At 44.9% G+C, this 20,843-nt stretch overlaps 1 protein-coding gene across 2 annotated transcripts in view; it reads right to left on the bottom strand.

Annotated features, from left to right (window-relative positions):
* TRHR (thyrotropin releasing hormone receptor) overlaps positions 1-7,794 on the bottom strand; it is a 636,504-nt gene extending 628,710 nt beyond the window's left edge. Inside the window, exons 1-2 of one of the 2 annotated variants that reach the window (XM_069621509.1) lie at positions 7,195-7,794; positions 7,034-7,095 (exon numbers count right to left, since the gene is read on the bottom strand). The gene's annotated coding sequence lies outside the window, so the exon portion shown is untranslated. Of the gene's footprint in view, positions 1-7,033 lie in introns of both variants that reach the window. The other variant, XM_069621508.1, reaches the window with a different exon arrangement.
* Between the last annotated feature and the right edge of the window lie 13,049 nt (positions 7,795-20,843).

Raw genomic sequence — 20,843 nt, 5'->3', positions numbered from 1 at the left:
CGACGAGTAAAACCAGGAGAATCTCTGTTACTCTCTGGTTGTACTGTTTTGTAAGATATATAAATGCTGCCTGCAAACGACCCTTTGCAGAGTGCACTCACACTGGATTCCCATGGAATCGGCCAGCTTTCAGAAGGTTTACTAGGAACCCATTCCACTTAATGCGTGCATGAACATCTCCTGCAGGCATAAAAACAAGTGCATTTTAAACGCCGAGGAGGGCAGTAAAGTCGAAACGCTAATTTGACTTCGTGCCCTTCGGCGCCTGGTTACCCAAGGGTTCAGTGAGCTGCAACAAATGCAGAAATAAAATAAATACATAAACGAATGGCCTAGACTGCAAACACATAGCGTAAACTCGTCACAACTTGCTTGTGTGCCCTGGTTTACTACTACCCAGTGCAAAACGAGCCCTCGATGTCTTCAGTGAGTGCGTGAGGACGCAGAGTACACGTGCCTGTCCCTAGACAAACTGGAAGGTTTTTTTTCATAGTACTTTTATTACCAAACATATTTAGAAAAGACATCCTTGCCTTTTTTACGGTATTCTCAATCCCATGAAGGCGGTGGCAACATGGCGAAAGCCGGTGAAGGCAGGCTAGTCTGTGCATGGGGGAATGTGCGTATTGAATACACATGTACACGTGGCTAGAAGTAAAGGAGCACTCGATCAAAAAAGGCAGAGGAGCAGGTGGAGAGGGGGAGGCAGGAGGGGAGAGAAGTGAAGTGAGGGATTAATGAACTGTGACATTATAGGAACATTGGAAAAAGTTAATTTAATAGCATCTATAAAAATCTTTACAACTTAAGCCTACGTGTTCTTCCTGAAATGTTTTTGCAGTGTCATAAACATTGGAGAAATAAATTAAAGCACCTTTCAGGACCCAGCTGTGGTTTGAGTTGGCAATGTCCTAGTTAGAAGATTCTTTTTAAAAAAACAATGTTTTGGGAACCTGAGCAATGCTTGTCTGCAAGGTGCTGTACAGTAGAGGACTTTTCACTGAAGAGGCCGGCTATAATATCACCCATGATGACATGGGGCAGGTCTGTGTTTGCTTTGAGTAGATTGATAATGTGAGCAGGGTTAGGAAAGCAGTCTGAAGATGCATGGAATGGCTTCTAAAGGTGGGCGTGCTTTTGATTCCCAATATTGACTCATCTGCAATGTAGCATGGTCTATGGAATGGAATTGGGTCTTAGATGCCGTGGCTTTCGCCATTTGGGAAGCCTGTTGGACTCAGGAACATAAGCGTGAGACCAGGTTTGGGCTTAAAGTGCCTGTGTTCTGCGTCGCAGAAGAGGTTAAGGAGGTCATTTGCAAGTGCAAGTCTAATGACACGGCAGGTCCTGCTGTGTTTACACTTTTGTGTAAACATGTCCCGCTGTGCCATGTTCCTCGTTTGCATGGTGAAGTGCAAATGTGGAGTGTAAATAATCAGCGTACACACTTGTATGCCACCCTTTTGCATTCCACCATTCAAAATTACAAAACGCTTCTTGATGTTTACGATGGATTCCTATGCAGTTCACCTGGTTTCTGCTGCTGTAAAATGCAGGCGGACTTTATAGAAATCCATTTGGCCTCATCATGAGTTGGGAGGTAGCCCTTAAATGAGGCACTAACGCTATTACCGCCGCATTTAAGGGTCCACCCAAACATGGGTTTGGCTTCCCCCCCAGCTCCGAGCTGGGGGCAAAAGTGCAGTAAAAATTCCCATTTTCGGGCGCAATTAGCGCTGCGCTATTAGCGTGTGCTAATTGTGCTGAAAATTCCCCATTGGGTCCATGGGGAATTACAGTTACCGCCCAATCCTTGATCTGGCACTAATAGCGCCAGACTGGTTGGCAGTAACGCTATTAGGGCGGACGGTGACCCGGTGGTAATACCGCCGGGGTACTGGCCAATTCGGGATGAGGCCCATAGTATTTGCGCGAGCATGAAAATATACGCTGGTTCAATTTCATTGTGTATTTGAATGGATTAGAGGAAAGAGATGTGGCAGAATCGTAACTCATAATCTACCCCTCATTTCCGCCATACAAATTAATGAGACTATGCTCCACCGTTAATTAAATACATAACAGTCCTATGCGGGCCATTTAAGAACGTAATGAATGGTACGGCTCATCGAAAATGAGCTCCTAAGTGATTTGTGTATTGGCATACGGGAAGCCCAAGTATTGTAACCCTGCTCAGTTGCTAACTAATGAGTTTTGCCCCGAGAACTTTGAAGGGCTGGTGGTGTAGAGTGCTCTTTAGGGTGGTGAGCTGCTGGATGAGTTGTAGAGTTCGCTGGGTGGTGGTTCAGAGGCAGGGGACCACACAGCAGCTGGGCTGCCACAGCATGTGTTCGGCTGGAGAGTGTGTATAGTATTCGGTGCCAAGATGGCAGATGATGGAGCTAGTGAGGGTCTACTACACTAGTGGTGACTCCTGCACTGAGGCTTCAGTGGGTCATGATGGTCCATAGATGTCTGCTGCACTGGCTCAATGGGGGTCCCTGCACTGCAGAATGAGGTAGACTTGATGGTGTATAGAACTCTATTATGCCTACACTTGCAGTGACAGCAATTCAGTATCAGTTGGACTTGATGGTCTTCAGGGCTCTACAACACTACTATAACAGTGACCCCTGCACTGGAACAAAAGTTGCACACATTGTTCTATGTGACCCTACTACATTAGCACGGTGCTGGAGCCTGCACTGTAGAAGGAGTTGGCCATGACAGTCCATGAGGGTCTGCCACACTACTATACTGGAGGCCCCTAGACCACAGCAAGAGGGGGCAATGATGGCATTTGGCTATTTTACACTTTGATAGTGTTGATCAATGCACTGCAGCATCATTTAATTTTGATTAACATGAAGGTGTATTGGGGCACTATCATGCTGGCATAAATGTGTCCCTTGCACTGCAGCAACGGTGGATCATGATGGACCTGTCGACTCCACTGCACTAGTGCAGTGGTGAACCCTGAATAGATGCAGGAGACTGGCTGCAATGGTAAACTTCACGTTTTTGGGCTTGATAGCACTGGTATTGGTGCCCAGTAAGAAGAATGGTAACCTGGAAATTGTGTCTATGGCTTGTTCGCTCCCCCTCACCTCTGCCCCCGCTGGCACTACCCCTATCTCTCCCCACTTGCGCCTCACTCCTGCCACTAAACATTTCAAACAGCTCCCATTCTCACTCTGCAACTCGGTCACTCTCTTTAACTCCCTCCTTCCTTCCTCCTTGTTTTCTCTCTATGGCTCTCCGGGCATCAGTGACAGGCAAGGGGAGAGGGCTGCCTGGATACTCCCACCATTCACCTCAGTGCTGTGCGAAGGGTACGGGTTCAAGAATACGTGAAAGAGACAAAGAGGCTCCCATGGTTAGACCCTTCTCATTCATGGTCTTCATGGCCGCAGCTCCCCTTTTTAGATGTACCTCGAATATATTGGCCTCATGCAGTTATGCGATGCCCTACAACCCAGATAATCAATAACACAAGTGTCTCAATGGGCGGTAACATTGTAGGGTTGTACCAAAAAAGAAGATTTTTCCTGACTTCACTCATGTCACCTATAGAACCTTGTTAACCTATAGAACATATGGCATGGGAGGCAGGTGTTCTACATAGTTTCCAAAACCTAAGAATGTTGAGTAATTACTGTGTTTCCATGTCACCATGACATGATAATATCTGGTACCTCTCGCATATTACGTTTCACTTTCCTCCAATAATAAAAACACGAACTGGCATATACTGCTTATACATCTAGTATCTGAAGGCACACTTGGCTAAAACATTTTTATTACAGCAGGAGGCCATCAAAGCCATTAACTCGCAGGGGATTGCTTTGTAATGACACTGCCTGGCACTTCGAACACAGAGTGTTATGTTATTTCTTGATAAAGGTAGATCAAATAGATTCCAGAAGGTTGTGTTTTGGGTAGGGAGTGGCAGGAAGTGGGTGGTAATGGCCATATGGATTGGCATTCCTATGGGAAGCCATTGGGTTTGTAAATAATCAAACAAGAACTCCAAATTCACATACCATATCCTCTTAGCTGTACTCCAGTGCAAGGGTTGTGTCTTATAGGTGGTGCTTTGGTTAAAACTAAACAAAATACAGCAAGGGCGTATGGATAGTAGCAGGGGTGTTGCTAGGTCTGGAAAAGATCTGGGGCTACACTAATGTCGGGATTGTTGGGACTCGCGGTTAGCTGGCCTTTTGGTTGTAGCCACTGAGCTTCAATCCGGGGCTACAGACAAGAGACCAGGGGCTATAGCCCCCTAAACCCCGCCCTAGCAACGCCTCTGGATAGTAGTCAGGGCACTGCAAGTATTACACCCGTTTATCTCACAAGTGGACAGTGTTACTACTAAGTCGATGGTCTCCAAGTGCATTCTTCACGAGCTCATGTCTTCCTTATATATATAGCACTGTCAACCCCTAGCGATGCCTCTTTACTGGTCTCCTCCCAAATATATGGATACCGAGTAGAAGGCTTTCAGATACCATCATTTAGGAGTTATATCATATACTGATACTGACCCTATAAGGGTGGGAATTCTTTACATCTTCCTATAGGTAACCCTGACTAAAGCCCTCATGTAAATAAGTTAATTTCCAATATTTGATGCTCGTCTTTTGTAAAGATGCCCAGACAATTCACAAGACGTTTTCCCAACTGTTTGCTTGTATGAACACAGTTTCATTGTTCAAATACATATCCACTGCATTACAGTACGAATTGCTTTTTTAACACATGTTCCGCGTTCCATGTACCTATGGTGTAACTTTAACAGTAACGACAATTCTTGTACTCGGAAAGCAATGTCTAACAAGTCAAATGTTTGCTAAAAGCTTGCAGACTTCCCTGTTTGATTCTTCCTTTACTAATGCAACCACGGACTAATGACGTGGAGTGCCCTCACAGGACTCAACACTCACTAATCATGTGGTGTGCACTCACGGGACTCACTAATGATGTGGTGTGCCCTCACATGACTCAACACTCACTGATAATATGGCGTGCCCTCACAGAACTCACCACTCACCAATGAGGTGGTGTTCCCTCACAGGACCCACCACTCACTAATGCTGTGGTGTGCCCTCACAGGACCCATCACTCACCAATGATGCTGTGTGCACTCACAGGACTCATCACTCACTAATACTATGGTGTTTCCTCGCAGAACTCACCATTCACTAATGAGGTGGTGTGCCCTCACAGGACCCACCACTCACTAATGATGTGGTGTGTCCTCACAGGACTCAACACTCACTAAGGATGTGGAGTGCCCTCACAGAACCCACCACTCACTCATTTTGTGGTGTGCCCTCACATGACTCCCCACTCACTAAGGATATGGGGTGCCCTCACAGTATGCACCACTCACTAATGATGTGGCGTGCCTTCACAGGACTCACCACTCACTAATGATGTGGTGTGCCCTCACAGGAGCCACCACTCACTCATGTTCCGACGTGCCCTCACAAGACCCACGACTCACTAATGATGTGGTGTGCCCTCATGGGACTCACCACTCACTAATGATGGGGTGCACCCTCACATGATCAACCACTCACTAATGATGTGGTGTGGCCTCACAGGACCCACCACTCACTAATCACGTGGTGTTTCCTCACAGGACCCACCACTCACTAATGACCTGGTGAGCCCTCACAGGCTTACCACTCACTAATGATGGGGTGCACCTTCACATGACCAACCACTCACCAATTATGTGGTGTGACCTCACAGGACCCACCACTCACTAATGATGTGATGTCCCTCACATGATCCATCACTCACTAATGATGTGATATATTCTCACAGGATGCAACACTCACTAATTATGTGGTCTGCCCTAACAGGACCCACTGGTCACTTATGATGTGTTGTTTCTCACAGAATCCATCACTCACTAATGATGGGGTGTACCCTCACATGACCAGCCACTGACTAATGATGGGGTGTACCCTCACATGACCAGCCACTGACTAATGATGTGGTGTGCCCTCACAGGACTCACTAATTATGTGGTGTGCCCTCAGAGGACTCACCACTCACTAATGATGTGGTGTACCCCCATAGGACCCAACACTCAATAATGATGCAGTGTTCCCTCACAGGACCCAACGCTCAACAATGATGCAGTGTTCCCTCACAGGACCCACCACTCACTAATAATGTGGTGTGGCCTCACAGGACACACCACCCACTTATGATGTGGTATTCCCTCACAGGATCCACAACTCACTAATGATGTGGTGTGCCTTCACAGGACCCACCACTCATTTTTGATGTGGTGTTCCTCACATGATACATCACTCACTAATGATGTGGTACACCCTCACATCACCAACCACTCACTAATGATGTGGTGTGCCGTCACAGGATTCACTAATGTTCTAGTGTGCCCTCAGAGGACCCACCCCTCACTAATGATGCAGTGTTCCCTCACAGGACCCATCCCTCACTAATGATGTGGTGAGCTCTCACAGGACTCTCTAATGATGTGGTGTACCCTCACGAGACTCTGCCCTCACATGATTCATGATCGCCCGTTGTACCGAATGCATGTTTAACCACAAAGACGCAGATGACCTATATACATGTTACTTCGTCTGCCATTTACATCAGTCGAGCGTACGGAAAAGTATCAGGGTACCAAAGCTGCCACACACCACAAGAACCTACCCTTTAGGGCTGTGAGATGTGTGAGTACCCTCAGACTGGATAGTAATACTAGCTATTTTCAGCGGGAGGTATGCACATATAATATACACTTTGCAAGAATCGTGTGCTAAGAAGGCAGTGCTACTCATTGCATCTCCCAGCACATTCTGCACAGTTACATTCAGGTAAATGTAAATGGCAAAGTAGCAACTGTCCAGCCACCCCCAGAGAACACGGTCAAATTTAGGTCAACAGACACAATGAAATCACGGATAGTCCGACAATGGCAAATTCACTAAAAGGTTGAAAACGGAATACAGTGATCCCAGCACAGCACACAATCCGCGTCCCTCCTTACCTTGCCGTGCAGAAGTGGGGGGATTCCTTCCTGCAGCTCCGGCTTGCCTCAGACGGGTCACTCTGCAACAGAGCGGTCATTAATGTAGCACGGTTGCTTCAGAGTTCACAGCTCCTACTTACAGGGCGCCCGGCAGTGCCCTGACCTAGCGATGCACTTACCCGGACACCCGCTAAATGAGCCTGGTCACTCAATCATGACTTTCATTCATTCTTGCGGAATTTGGAAGTCAGGTGCAAAAGGGCTAAAACGGGCAGCCCTGAACGCTGGAGCACGCCAAGGAAATGCCTGATACGGAGCAGCTCGCAGCAGCTTCTCGGTCCGAGGAAATACCTGATACGGAGCAGCTGCAGCAGTTTCACGGTCCGAGCTCTGTTGCGTTCAATATCCGAGTGCATGAACGCCTCTCCAGACCATCTCCTTTCAGATGAGAGAAGGCATATTGCTTTCTTCACGTGAACACCGAAGGAAACCACTGCAGGCTGGCTTTTCATCAGAGCATAATGTATTTGATCACACCGACAGTCAGGGCTGCACTTCTCGTATGCACGGGTTTGAGAAGGCTGCGGGGAAGCCCACTCCCTCACACAACATCTGCTCCTGGCATCATCACAGCCATGTGAAAATCTCAATGAAAGCTCACAAAACACGAACTGCTGGTGACGCGCACAGAGGGGGCTGAGGGGCAAAACATGCAGTGGTGCCAACAGGTGACGGTGCCGGGGAGCGCAGCTGCTGACTTCACTCAAATTCCCTTTTATTGGAAATTGTTTTCAGATCTTTTTTCATGAAAGCACTGCGCATTGTAACATGCGCCGTTTCATCACAGCTTCAAATAAGCACAGTGCTTGCTGCAACGCAGCGATAAAAGTAAGGTGTTTATTTATGGAACGCGGTGCTTTGCACTGGGATCTGCGTAACACTACCGCCTGCTTTTAAAACATTGTTCAAAAGAAGTAAATGTGGAAACATATTTCTTTCAAGTCCCTGTGCAGTATGCGGGCATTGGAAGGCAAGAACACCGATACTGCGTTGTGTGCCATTAGCATGTGTCATAGATAGTAGGGGGTAAAGTTTGCTACCGATATTGCATTTGAAAAGTCCTTTCTCGCTTTTCGCACCTACACAATGACTTTATTCTCCGGGCGTGGGGCTGTGGGGTCTTTGACAGAGGCTATAGGTTCAAATGACAGCCTTCCAGCCAGCCGAAGTCGTATGCACAATCCACCAGCTGGCAGTTTTTTTTCCTCTTTTCCAACTGTAGTGTTAATTTCACGTGTTTGGAAAACGCATAATGAACCTGTCATTGGTTGAAATGGGGATATTGCGCAGATGACATTCCAACAGAAAGCGCACAAACCAAGCATTTTGTAGGCGTTTGACATATTACTGACTTTCCTCACACAGAAATGAGCAGCCACCGCACAGCACCGTACCATTTGTTGTTGGTGTGCTCCAAAACAAATACAACGCCAGCAAAACACTTAAAACAACAGCACTGGGAAGTGGCCTCCTTCTTCCCACCTGAACTCACAGTGCAGAGCAATGAAGACCAATCACAGTGCAATACAAACCTGAATGAAACAAAGTGCAGTCACCGTATAGCAATATCGCCACATCTATCTCTAAAGTAAATAGCACAACGGACCAACATCTTGATTTACATATATTAACAGTTTTCCATTATGGGCCCCCTCTCAGCCAACCAGAATGCCGGAATCCAGTCTATTATTCTCTCTGAGAGAGACCTCATTCCATAGACTTTTGGTGGAGCAGCAGCCCGAGAAGCTGTACAGAAACATTTGTCTTCAGCGGTGTAAGGACAATGACAGCATTTACAATTCATAGCAGCGACATCCCACACGACACCCTGGGGTTTCTGACATACACTGGTCATGTCCTTCAGGAAATGGAAAAAATGTAAAGGGGGATCCCACAAGGTCTGTGGTGAGGGCAGAGTTTGGAGGAGCGATGGAGCGTGCAGGTGAACAACGCGCAACAGAAATATTCAAAACAATAGTTTCAAAATGCTGCAATTTCTTTCATGCTGCTTTTTTCCAATAACTACGCTGACAAAACATAAAAGGTGCTCACCTATTAAACCCACAAATGTATAGTGCAATATTCAGTGGAAAACAAAATATCCAAATATAACACTTTTGCTTTGGTGACAGTTTTGCGTGGTTTTGTGGGTAAGTGACAACACTGGGAACATGCAACCTTTGTGGAATCCTGGTAGCCAAACACTTGAGCAAGATTGCCGGCCTAAAAAAACACCCAAGAGTTGCTCTGTTGGCCATCTAAAAAACACAAAACAGGGAAAATGACTGCTCCAGTCTCTAGGATTGAAACTCCCTTGCCACATGACATCCTGGACAAATATCTGCAACTCATGTGCACTCTCACCTCCCCTCTTCACCCCGCTATTCGGTTTTCAACTTTCAAAAATGCTCTACTTTCTAAAATATGGCCTGAAAAGTACACACACCATAGTAAGGTATGCACTGCACACAAATATATTTAAGGATTCATATATTTGTATGATATGATATGATATTACATTTATAACGCACCTATACACGTGTTGCAAGGCGTGACGAGGCAAGGGAGGGGGAACAGAGGGAAGACAGACAGCGATCTTACTAGGCCAGGTGTCATCCAGATCACGCAAGTGCAAGTGAAGGGGAAAAAAAAGTATGGTGACCTTACCATGGTTTGTGTACTTTTCAAGCCGTCATTTATAAATATAAGGAAAAATATGGTAGGCAAAACTTATACAATTTTGACATTCCCCCATCTTGAATGAGGGACAACAAATACCAGAATCCTTGCTGACATATTTCACATCGGTTAATGTATTCTGCTTTGCGTGCACCCACGCAGAGCAGATTTGATCACTGAGCTGCCAGACCAGGCCGGGGCTGAGGCTGGCCAGACATCTAATGCCGAGTCCCGGACCAGTCAAGTGCTGGCCCACTGGCCAGCGCTGCTTACAGGTGATCCATAACAGACAATACAGCATCAATATCTCTATGCTGAACTGCCATCCTACAAACTGTCTCCTTAGGGAGGAAGAGATGAGTTTTCCTCCCAAGTTCTTGCCTTTTGTGCTCCCTAATAGCCCTCTTTATAATGCCCAAGCACTTTTAGTAAAAACATTTTTACTTTTCGCTTTGATTTGTGGGGTACATTTACCCACCCAGCAGAATTCCCCTCCATCACCAAGCTGCAATTCAGCAGTACCAGCAGAATGGCTGAGCCGGCTCCTTTGTGCATCATTGCCTCGCATCAAAAATGTGTTTCGCAGCTACAAAAAGGATGGCTGCACTGTTTTTGCCAAGCACATATGGGGCAAGATGGAACATTGAGCACCCCGAGAAAGACTGCCACTGTGATCATTATGTGCACCCAAGAAAAGAATTGGAAAGCAGCGCTGCTCAGCTGCTAGCTCAAAATTTCCCACTGATAAAGGAAATATTTTACATTTAAAATGACTGCACCCGAATGCTCTTGTCCACTGTTTTCAACAGTACACAGTTTTGTTCAGTGGACCCAGCTATGTCCATCCATATTCAGTTTGTGCTTCAGGAAGAGGGGGCATTTGTCAATGAATGACAGGCTGTGCCAGGCAAGATCTGTGAAATAACAAAGAAACTTCACTCTAAGCCTTACAGAAAAATGCTTGACTTTTTGCAACAAAATATCATAGCTAAACTCTTCAAAAGAAGCCCTATATCTCTGTGCTTATGTCAGTTTCAGTGAACCTTTGCCTTGAACAGATTTCTGTCTATGAGAAATTGACTAGGGCTTCAAATAATGTTTAGTATCTAGATGTAAACGAAAACCGCATTAGAAGTGATAGGAAAAGGAAGATTCAGCATGTGTAAAAATGGTTGCTTTTTACAAACAAGGAAGTGTCTGTTTAAAAGTAAATTGTGGAATTAAGGTACTGTCATTGCACAGAATGTGATGGGTTTTTTGTTTTAAAACATATGTAGGATATTTAAGTCCCACAGTTTGCTTTCTGGTTCAGAAAAATAAATACAAAATAAATAAATAAATAAATAAGTGTGTTGAAGCCACAGAACAGGTTTTCCTGGCCTGTCTTCAAAGGACATTTGCTTCCTGGGAACAAGACCTGCCTCCCCCCAAGGATTCCAGCATCTGGAAACTATGAATAGACCAAGGGGGAGAGTGTAACATGCTCGACAGAGTTTCTGGCATTCTGCAGCCAAGAGACAAAGGATTTCCAGGACACTTAGGAGCGTCTTTGTAAACAGCACTGCCCCTCAACTTCAACTGGGGATCCTCAAAACAAACCCCAGAGCAACCTTGGAAGTTATGCCCTTATTTAGGAGACAATGGGTTAGTCAGAACGCTTCGCTTCAGCTACGCCACTAGTTAGAAAGTTCTTGTTACTTGAATTGATTTACTTGAATGTGTTGCTGAGTGCCTGAACTTGCCACATTACGAAGGAAACACTCAAATTACGACGCACGACTATTTTGCCTGAATACTGTAACAAATTGAAACGTTCGGCCGTGTGTGTTCGACTTTTTTGATTCACTGCGTGATTTTGTTTGAAACACTTATCTGCAATCTATAATCAAGCGTGAACTGAATAAACACTATATTCAGCCGATCGCTTATTAACTTTAGATGAAATTACTACTTTTGTCACCTGAACTCGAAACTACATTCTACTACATATCCTAGCAGCCTTTGTGCTACTGATAAGGATACGTCAGGCGCTTCAGCGCTGGCGCTTCGGGGATGAAGCCAGTCTACGCCGGTCCACGGCAGACATCGGCTGTCGGATCTCCACTCTGCCCAATTACCCCTACACAGGGTAAGCAAGACGGGTAAGAAATGGGTTTCCTTAATCTTCTGCAGCTGCTCACTAAAGCTAACATACTGCAAAACGAACAATTAGTCAAAAGTTTTTTTTACAACAAAGACACATCACCTACTCTTTCCATCCCTGATAAGGAACAAAACACAGCCAACTCACTGACAGAAAGACATTCTCACCATATCAGCTTAGGAGAAATTGAGCCTGATACCATCTTACCAGTACCCTCTCGCCCTGAAAGTGAAAACTTAGAGATGTGGTTACAAGAACCAACAGGCCCAACCATTGATAGTGCTGTCCCCCCTAGCTACAATATATACTATGAAAACAGGACAACAGGAAAGGGAGGAGGGGTAGCCATAATAGCAAACCAGAATTTGAAGCTATTCACCACCAGAATTCTCTGCACTGGCTGTGAAGTCCTTCATCTTAAAGTTACGCCCTCTAATAATCACTGCATCCACCTCATCATTATATACAGGCCCCCATCATTGATTTCAGAATTCAATGATGAACTCTGCCACATTTTGAATAACCTAAGAGGAACTAACACGGGAACCATTCTCTTAGGTGATCTAAATAGATGGCGAGGAAACCCCAGCGACAAAGATGCTATACGCCTAGAAAGTAGCCTGGAAAACATCAACTACTCTATTGCTAATAAGGGCCCCACTAGTCACTATGGAAACCAACTTGACTGGATTATCACTAATAACGTTGAATTGACAGTGACAAATACTCTACCTTGCATCTGGACAGACCATTATAAAATTGAGGCTACACTCTCGCTCAAATTCAAAACGGACTATTTTGACAACTCCCCCAAAACTATCCTAAGTAGGAATTTCAAGAAAATCACACCTGACATTTTAAAAGAAGGACTCACATATATCATGAACAAAACCACAGATGAGGATCCTTTCGATATTATTACTCTCAATTTCAGCAACCACTTCAAGGATTTACTCGATAGACACGCTCCACTCAAAAACAAACAGGTTCATCCAAATCCTAACCACCAAAACTGGTACACGTCTGATTTGAGTACTCTAAAAACTGCGAAAAGGAAATTAGTGAGAATATGGCACAAAACCCCTACCGAACAAAACTAAGAAAATTGGAAAAAATGTGCCTAAAATTCTACTGGTAAACTGTTTAAAATTCTAAAAATCGATAGAAAAACCACCTACCCTTTCTTCACCTTTCCAGCCAACCTTGATTGACTGTGAATCAGTCCAAACCGCTTTCTCGAATAAAATAAAAAAAGCCAGAGATACCATCATAAACTGCAAAGTAATAGATCCATTAGCACCTTTTCAAGCCAAGAAAGTGAACCTTGAGTCTAACACTCCTAAATTTACATTGTTGCCTGTCTCGACCGAAGACATGCGGGTTATTCTTTCATCTATGAACTGTACTACTTGTTCTGGAAACATCTTACCTCTGAAACTGATCCTAGATAACGCAGAAATGTTCACCCCCTTTTTATGTCGCATGACAAACGCTTCCTTTAAGGACCGGAATGTCCCGGTAGGAATTAAAACAGTCACAGTCACCCCATTGGTGAAAAAACCTGGACTAGACCAACAAGATCCGACAAACCTCAGGCCTATTACAAACTGTAATTTCCTATTAAAAGTACTTGATAAAATCACTACTAAACAGCTACAAGAATACGTAGACCAGTATAGCCTATTACACCCACAACAATCAGGCTTTAGAAGTGCACATAGCACCGAGTCAGCACTGCTAGATCTGCAAACTAAAATGCTGAGTATCTTGGACAAAGGGAAGGCAGGAGTATTAATCCTTTTGGACCTCTCGGCTGCTTTCGATTTGCTAGTTCATGGGAAGCTCCGAGAGACACTAGCTACAGCTGGGAATTGTTGTCAAGATGCTATTGACTGGGTATCATCCTTTTTTGGAAGATAGGAACTCAAAAATCACTTGGGGAGGACATTCCACCACTCCAAAACCAGTGGATTGCGGTGTCCCTCAGGGAGCCAGCTTTTCCCCTCTACTTTTCAATTTATACATCTGCTGTCTCTGCACCCTCTTATCACAGCTCGGGATCTTTTTCACCAACTTTGCAGTTGACACACAGCTCATCTTGGAGCTAAGTGGTAACCATTCTATCAACAATGATAAGCTATCTGCTATCTATAATACAATCGAAAACTGGATGATAATACATTGGATATGCTTTAATAGCTCCAAGACGGAGCTTACGATATTTGGCACAGCAAAAGCCTTAAACAACCTGGGGTCGGACTACTCCTCGTTCTGTATAAAAGACTCCTCTATCACAGTGTCAAACAAGGTCAAAACACTCAGTATTTACTTACAATCATCACTAGGAGCAGAGGCCCAATCCGCTTACTTGAAGTGAAACTGTCAATATTATCAGAGGCTTCTCTGCCGTATTAGACCCTTACTAAATATCAAAAATAGTGCTACGATCGCGAGAGCCACCATTCTGTCTCGTTTGGATTATGGCAACACCTTGATGCTTGGCGCTAGTAGCAACTGCATACAACAGTGCCAGATCATTCAGAACAATGCAGTTAGGTCTATCACAGGAAAGTCTAAATGTCATCACATCACAAAGGACAGAAACGACCTTCACTGGCTGGCAGTGAGGGAACGTATTACTTTCAAATCACTGACTCTGGTCCATCGCTGTCTTTACGGCACGGCCCCAGCATACCCAAAGAAGGAATTTAGCTGGTATGAGCCGAGCCAGAGCTTAAGATCTACAAAACAAGGATTACTTAAATCTAGCTTCCCTGGTAAATCCACAGGCCTAGGTCGAGCATTCTCTAGCATGGCAACTTCCCATTGCAATAAATTACTCTCCAGTATCAGACTGGAAAGAAATACCCAGTCCTTCAGGAAACAGCTGAAGACCATACTCTTCAAATAATCAACATCTCCACCATGCTGGCCATTTTGCAAAGCTCCTCTCTTTACTTCTTTCGCCTTGCTATCTGTGTTGTCCTGTGAACTCTCTGTCCTTGTGTCTCTGTCGCACCCTGATGCTTGCGAGCTTCCGGCGTGTTATAAATAAATACCTAAATAAATAAATAAATAAATAAATAAAAAGCTGGCCATTAGTGGCAAAAGACTTTTTTGAATTAATAAACTTTAAGACTTTATTTCTGTGACCGTACATTGCAGTAATTTGAAAGTTTAACAGTTTTAATGTGATTTGGGGTCATTAAAACAATATATTGTGGCTTTCCCTGGCATGTATGGGATGCAAACGGTAGAATAATGTAATTCATGGGAAAAGTGTTAATGGGATAACTTCAAAATTTAATGCAACCATGCTCAGCGATAATAGGTACACCACTATAAAATTGCAGAATTGTAAGTGGAATATTTCCCACCGAAAAGCGCAAAAGATTTATTAGAGGGACAAAACAATGTTGTGCAGACCTGGGAGTTGGACTGCCATGCTCTGTATGGACTATGTCATTTGTCTACGTGATTTGCAAGAGTGCCACAACTGTAAAAATTTGCAATTTAGGTCAGAACTGATTTTTTGCAAATGTAACTGTGTGATGGCTCTGTACCTCATAACAACACACCCCATAAAACTGAGTTCCCTCCTTCAGTCCAATCTGTTTCTAGGAAGGAGGCAACATACATAGCCTGACCTATCCAGTTGTTAGAGGCATGTCCAGCCTAAGCCTGCCCCAACAATAAATCCTGTGATGTCACCCGCCTTATAAAAGGGGGAAGCTCACAGAGACAAGGGACACACTCTTCTGAATTTTCCAGCTCCTGCATATCCAAACATTCCATATTCATCCTGCAGGACTCCAAATTCCCGATTCTACTGCCAGGCCAAAGCAGAGCTGATCCTATCCAGGCAGGACCGTTGATCCAGAAAAAGAAACCCCTTAACCAAATCCCACTAACTCAGGGACAGAGGGAGAAAAGCTGTGGTACCCTTTTTGAGAGTATCCTGTGACCAGACCGGCTTTTTGCCCTACTACCTGCATGCCGCTGTGCCATGACCAAACAGGCCCAGCTGTTTTCTGCTAGGAGAGCCCCGCTGTGGTGCCGTGACCAGATTCTTTGAGTCCAGAAAACCGGTTGGCTGTCCCAACTCCCAAACTCTGGCACTGATTGTGAGTATCTCCCCATCCCATAGCAACACATAGCATACCCCAACTGGATACCTTGTCTTTGTTCCACCTCTTAGTGATCCTATCAATACCTTAATAACCTGTTTAAAACTGTTCAAATACCCTGTTCCTCCTGTCTTTGATCTCCAAGCGTTAACTCCATTCTTCCACTCATTACTGTCTTGAATAAATCCTTAGTCATATTTTGAATAGTTTAATTAATTCCCACATATAGCTGAACACGGGGGGAAAGGTTAATCTTGCAAATTAAACCTGGAGCGTACTGTGTATTTCTTTAACAATCTAGTCATTAAAATCGGGTTTAATACATTTGTCATTTCTTTCCAAACTGATTCTCTCTGTCAACTGCTTTTATTTTTAAAACCAAATGTATTTTCCCTTTGAAAATCTCATCCATTCATTCATATAGAGCCACTCTTTCACTTCCATATTATCTTTGTGATGTGCGTCTATCACCCAGCTTAAAAACCGCATTCCAATTCTGTCTATTTCACCCGTTTTTCAAACCATTTTGACATTTAAACCTGTGAAAGTAAGAAAGCAAAATTTACATGCGTGTGATTTTGGCTGCACCGTGTTGTCACTTCAAAGTTGATTTTTGAACTGTATGCCCTTTGATGATACCTTGCATTGTAGTTGCTAGTGTTCTTACATCTCTGGTACTGTTATAACTCATATTTACCTCATTTATTCACATGCACATTCATTATTTACCAATTCCGAGTGTAATTTATACAACTGCAAAGGTGTTTGAATCTGATTGTGTCTCTCATTTCGTGGGGGAAGGTCGGATTTTAATTCTGTTTGCTGCCTAGTGTACCTGACTCCTTGCTGCTCCTTTCTATCCAATTTGAATAATAGGGGTTTGAGGGAGCATTGCATGGGGAAATCTTAACTCAGGAGCTATCTACTCAAACAGTAAATTGGCTCCCATTCATCTGTGCTTTGGATATGTTATAGTAGAAGGTCAACCAAGTGTATTTCATAATTTTACATTGAAATTATCAGCCGATCAGTGATTGCTGCCCAATATTAAAATTGTGTGATTTTCTTTGAATTTAAAATTAATAAATATTGTATTTACACCCACCGGCCTGGTTCATGGTCCATTGTGACCAGGGTATTTGTCAAAGGGGGTGTGAGACGGGTTGTGTTCCAGCTCAATCCGAAATCGTAGGGAATAAAGAAAAAATATTTATATTTTGTGCTACCTCCTAGGCTAAGGGCAAGAGTTCGGGTCTGGTGTGTGATGCCGATTGGAATCCTGAACAGATTGGGGGCTCGTGCCGGGATTTGAGACAAGTGTTGCCACCCGTAGCAGCTTATCACAGCAGGCTAACCTTCAAGTTAGTCATAGTTTGTGTGGCTAGAAAGCTGTATTACGCTGTAAAACGCGCCTCCCCAAAACATAAACCCTAAGTAACTGGCCTATGTGTAAAACTAAAGCAAAATGAACCCCAAACTAGACAAAAAGCAACAGAATACAGGTTGCCCTTATAGAAATAAATGAATAAAGAAAGAACACTTTCCAAAATGACCACAGTAGAGATCAACATGGCTATGCAGCACCTTCATCACAAGTTATTTGTCAGGGGGAATGGGCACAGCAAGATGAGGTGGTCTGGCTAGAAGAAATTATGCAACAGGTCACCGCCATGGACATGGATACATGGCAGGACGGTGGCCTATTACATCAAGCTTTGAGCAAGTTGTACATGACTCCGAAAATTAAAGAGGAGCAGAATAAAACGGTCAGAATCACAGCCTACATGCATCTCCATATGGGAGTGATGCAGACAAAACATGAAGAAAACAGAACCCTTGCGTGAAATCAGTCCGGGCTCTTAAACCAAAACCAGACTGAATTAAAATTAGCTAAAAGTGGACTTGGCCCTACAACAACAGAATAATTCAGAGCAAAAGGCCCAATTAGATGCATTGAAAGAGGAGTGTCCGGAAAAAGGCTGACTCTCTAGAAGAGAGTCAACAGAAACTAAATCAACAACTAAAATATAATAAAGTTTGCTCAGAACAAATCATAGTGTTACAAAAGCTGATTGAGCAAGTGGAAGAGGAAAGTAATACATTAATTATTCAAGAACTCCACGCACAAGCAGAATTTGATCAAGAACGCCAGAAATTAAATGCTATCAAGCAACAAAGGGTCGGCCTAGCTGAACAGAGGGGCACCCTAAATCAGGAGAAAGATGCCCTATGTCAGGAAGTGTGCAACCTAAAAACAGAACTATAAAAAAGAGAGTTAGGACTCCAGAAACTAAAATAACTAAAAGTAGAATACAAAAAGTTATTGGAGCATGCCAAGCGAGTAGAAAGTGCTCTGGAAGAGAACACCCATACTAGAAATGTGCAAACTCAGGAGGTGAATCTCCTGCAACAAAAATTGTCTCAGTGTTCCCAAACCATACAGGCAGCACAAAAAGACAATGAGGCCCTCTGTGAGGAGAACAATAGACTCCACAAGCAGGTTGCAGCTCAAGAGCAGGTAATAGAACCCAGTCGAGCCTTGATAGCCGAGCAAAAGGCTCAGACCTTTGCCTACTATCAAGAGGTAGGGGCTGAGAAGGAGAAACTAGGGAGGTTGAAGAAAGAGTATGCCAGGCTAAATCGAAACTTGAGGGAACTTGAAAAAGTAGAGAGGGACAGAGCAACCCCTGATCACAGTATGATTCTCTCTGTACTAAGGGCCTCAAAACTACTTACCAATTTGTATGCGGAGGGCACTGCTGAATTCAAGTCCGCCGGTTCACAGGAGGTGAGTGTCATGGGGCAGTCAGACTGAAATAGGCCTAGCATGATGGTGCTGACAGGTCAGCGCCCCTCAGAAATTGATGGACGGGCGTGCCTGTATAGATTCAAAAATATCATGGCTGATGTCTCTGACCAGGGAGCCTCCTATGTGGAGAAAGTCGGGGAATTAGACCTACAGAAGCACTATCTCCAAAGGGACCATTTGGTTCAAATTGCAGAAAGACAGCATGAAATGAGGTCCCAAAAGAGCATTCTGAAGACCTCCACCCAATCAGGGCAGTGGGGGAGGGGATCCTCTGCCAACCCTGGAAGCAGGGAGGAGTCAGAAGGCTACTCTCCTGTGCGCCACAAGGGAGAAGAAACTAGGCCCCACCATTCTGCGAGCCCCTCACAAACTCGCAGAATCAAGCGGCGCCTAGAAGATCATGAGGGGACCTCCAACAGTAGTGGCTCGGAGTATTAAGGGTGAGTGGACTCAGGTAACGCGGCAAAAGAAGGCAAATAAACAGAGGAGAGTTATGTGAAAGACCCCATTAGGCAGATCAAGGCCAATAGGAATTTCATAACACCTTACCACAAAAACACAAATAATTCTGTCTGGGAGCATCTGGAGCTCTGTGAACAAAAGATGGACATTTTTCACATTAAAGATAGCCATAACTGCATAGATTATGCTAAATGGACCTTCTCTCCGGAGTACTCCAGCTTCTTTGCTGGACTGGAAGATCAAAACCATTCAAGCTGGTCCACCTAAAAGGCATCCATCTTGAAGCACTTTTCCGCCCACAGAAACCCCCAGGAGGCGCGCAAAGCGGCCTACAATTTGTAATGCGGAGAAGATCAGGCCCCAAGAGAATTTGTGCAGGAGCTAAAACGCGCCTTTGCACAAACTACCAGACGGGTCCGCGCTAATTCCAGAGAATTCATAACCACTTATTTTCATGCACTCCCAAAATACATAATGATCCAGCTGGTGAGGGATTTTCATGACAGGGTAATAGAGCAGTCTACCCGGATCTATGAGGTCCAAAAACCTGCAGAAAATAAAAATCAGATAAAAAACCCCATACCAACCAACACCCCTGCTGCTGCTAAGGTGGCAGAGGTGAAGGTTTCCCCCTTTTTTAAACCTAGAAATGGGGACGCCTAAAAACAATCCATCCCAAAAAATGCCAAATCAGAGGCAACAAAGGCCATCTGACCAATCAGCAGCAGGTGGCAGTCAGGGAGGTAACGCCACCAATGGGACCCCTAACTCTCCTGAATACATAAGTCCCAGATACAATAGCAACCAACCTATCTTGGGGTATGTATGGACTCCTCCTGCCCAAGGGGGGGATCCCTGGCCCAGGAAAATTACCTCCTAACTTCCCTCAGGGGGGCAGTAATCCCCCAAATCCAGGGCTAAGTTTCTTTCTCCGGTATCTACCAAACCCCAACCTGCAGGAGAACTGTCCTTTCTTTCAGTCCAGACCACCCAATCCAGGAGAGGGGAGGCCAAGGGTGGAGGGTTACCAAAATCCCCAATACCCAGGGTACGCCGGGAGAAGGGATAGTTACCCTTCCCGAGAACCACCTAGGTATGAACAGAGACCCCCGAACCAGCCAGAATGGTGTCCCAACTGGAGCGCCAGGTCCAGAACCTCACGCAGGATCCGAGTCACATGTTGAGGGCTCAGCAGAACCCTCAGATGAACATGGTGGCTCAGAACTCCTCAAACCAAGGGTCTGGCACCCCAGAACAATACCGCTCCTCACTTTCACCGCCATACCCTGCGCCTTGACCCGATGTGGTGTGACCCCTCCAACCCCTTCCTGAGTCTGCCTACCTTGTGTCTGTCTGCCTCCTGTGACCTGCTTCCCCACAGGGTACTTGCTTCTACCTGCTGTGGCACCACTCCTCTGGCCCCTGTTGCCTTCTCCTGTTGGTGTGTAAGCAGAGGGCACTCCTGCTGCAGTTGACCTCCCCGGGCCCTCTCCACTCTGGGCCTGCCTGCCTCCTGCAGCCCGCCTCTGCACCTGCCTGGGTCCTGCC

This window comes from Ambystoma mexicanum, chromosome 5q (genome assembly GCF_040938575.1).
Source record: "Ambystoma mexicanum isolate Mex_15411 chromosome 5q, UKY_AmexF1_1, whole genome shotgun sequence".
Classification (NCBI taxonomy): domain Eukaryota; kingdom Metazoa; phylum Chordata; class Amphibia; order Caudata; family Ambystomatidae; genus Ambystoma; species Ambystoma mexicanum.
Note: the sequence above shows the minus strand (reverse complement) of the source record. Positions and strands in the feature narration are given on the sequence as shown.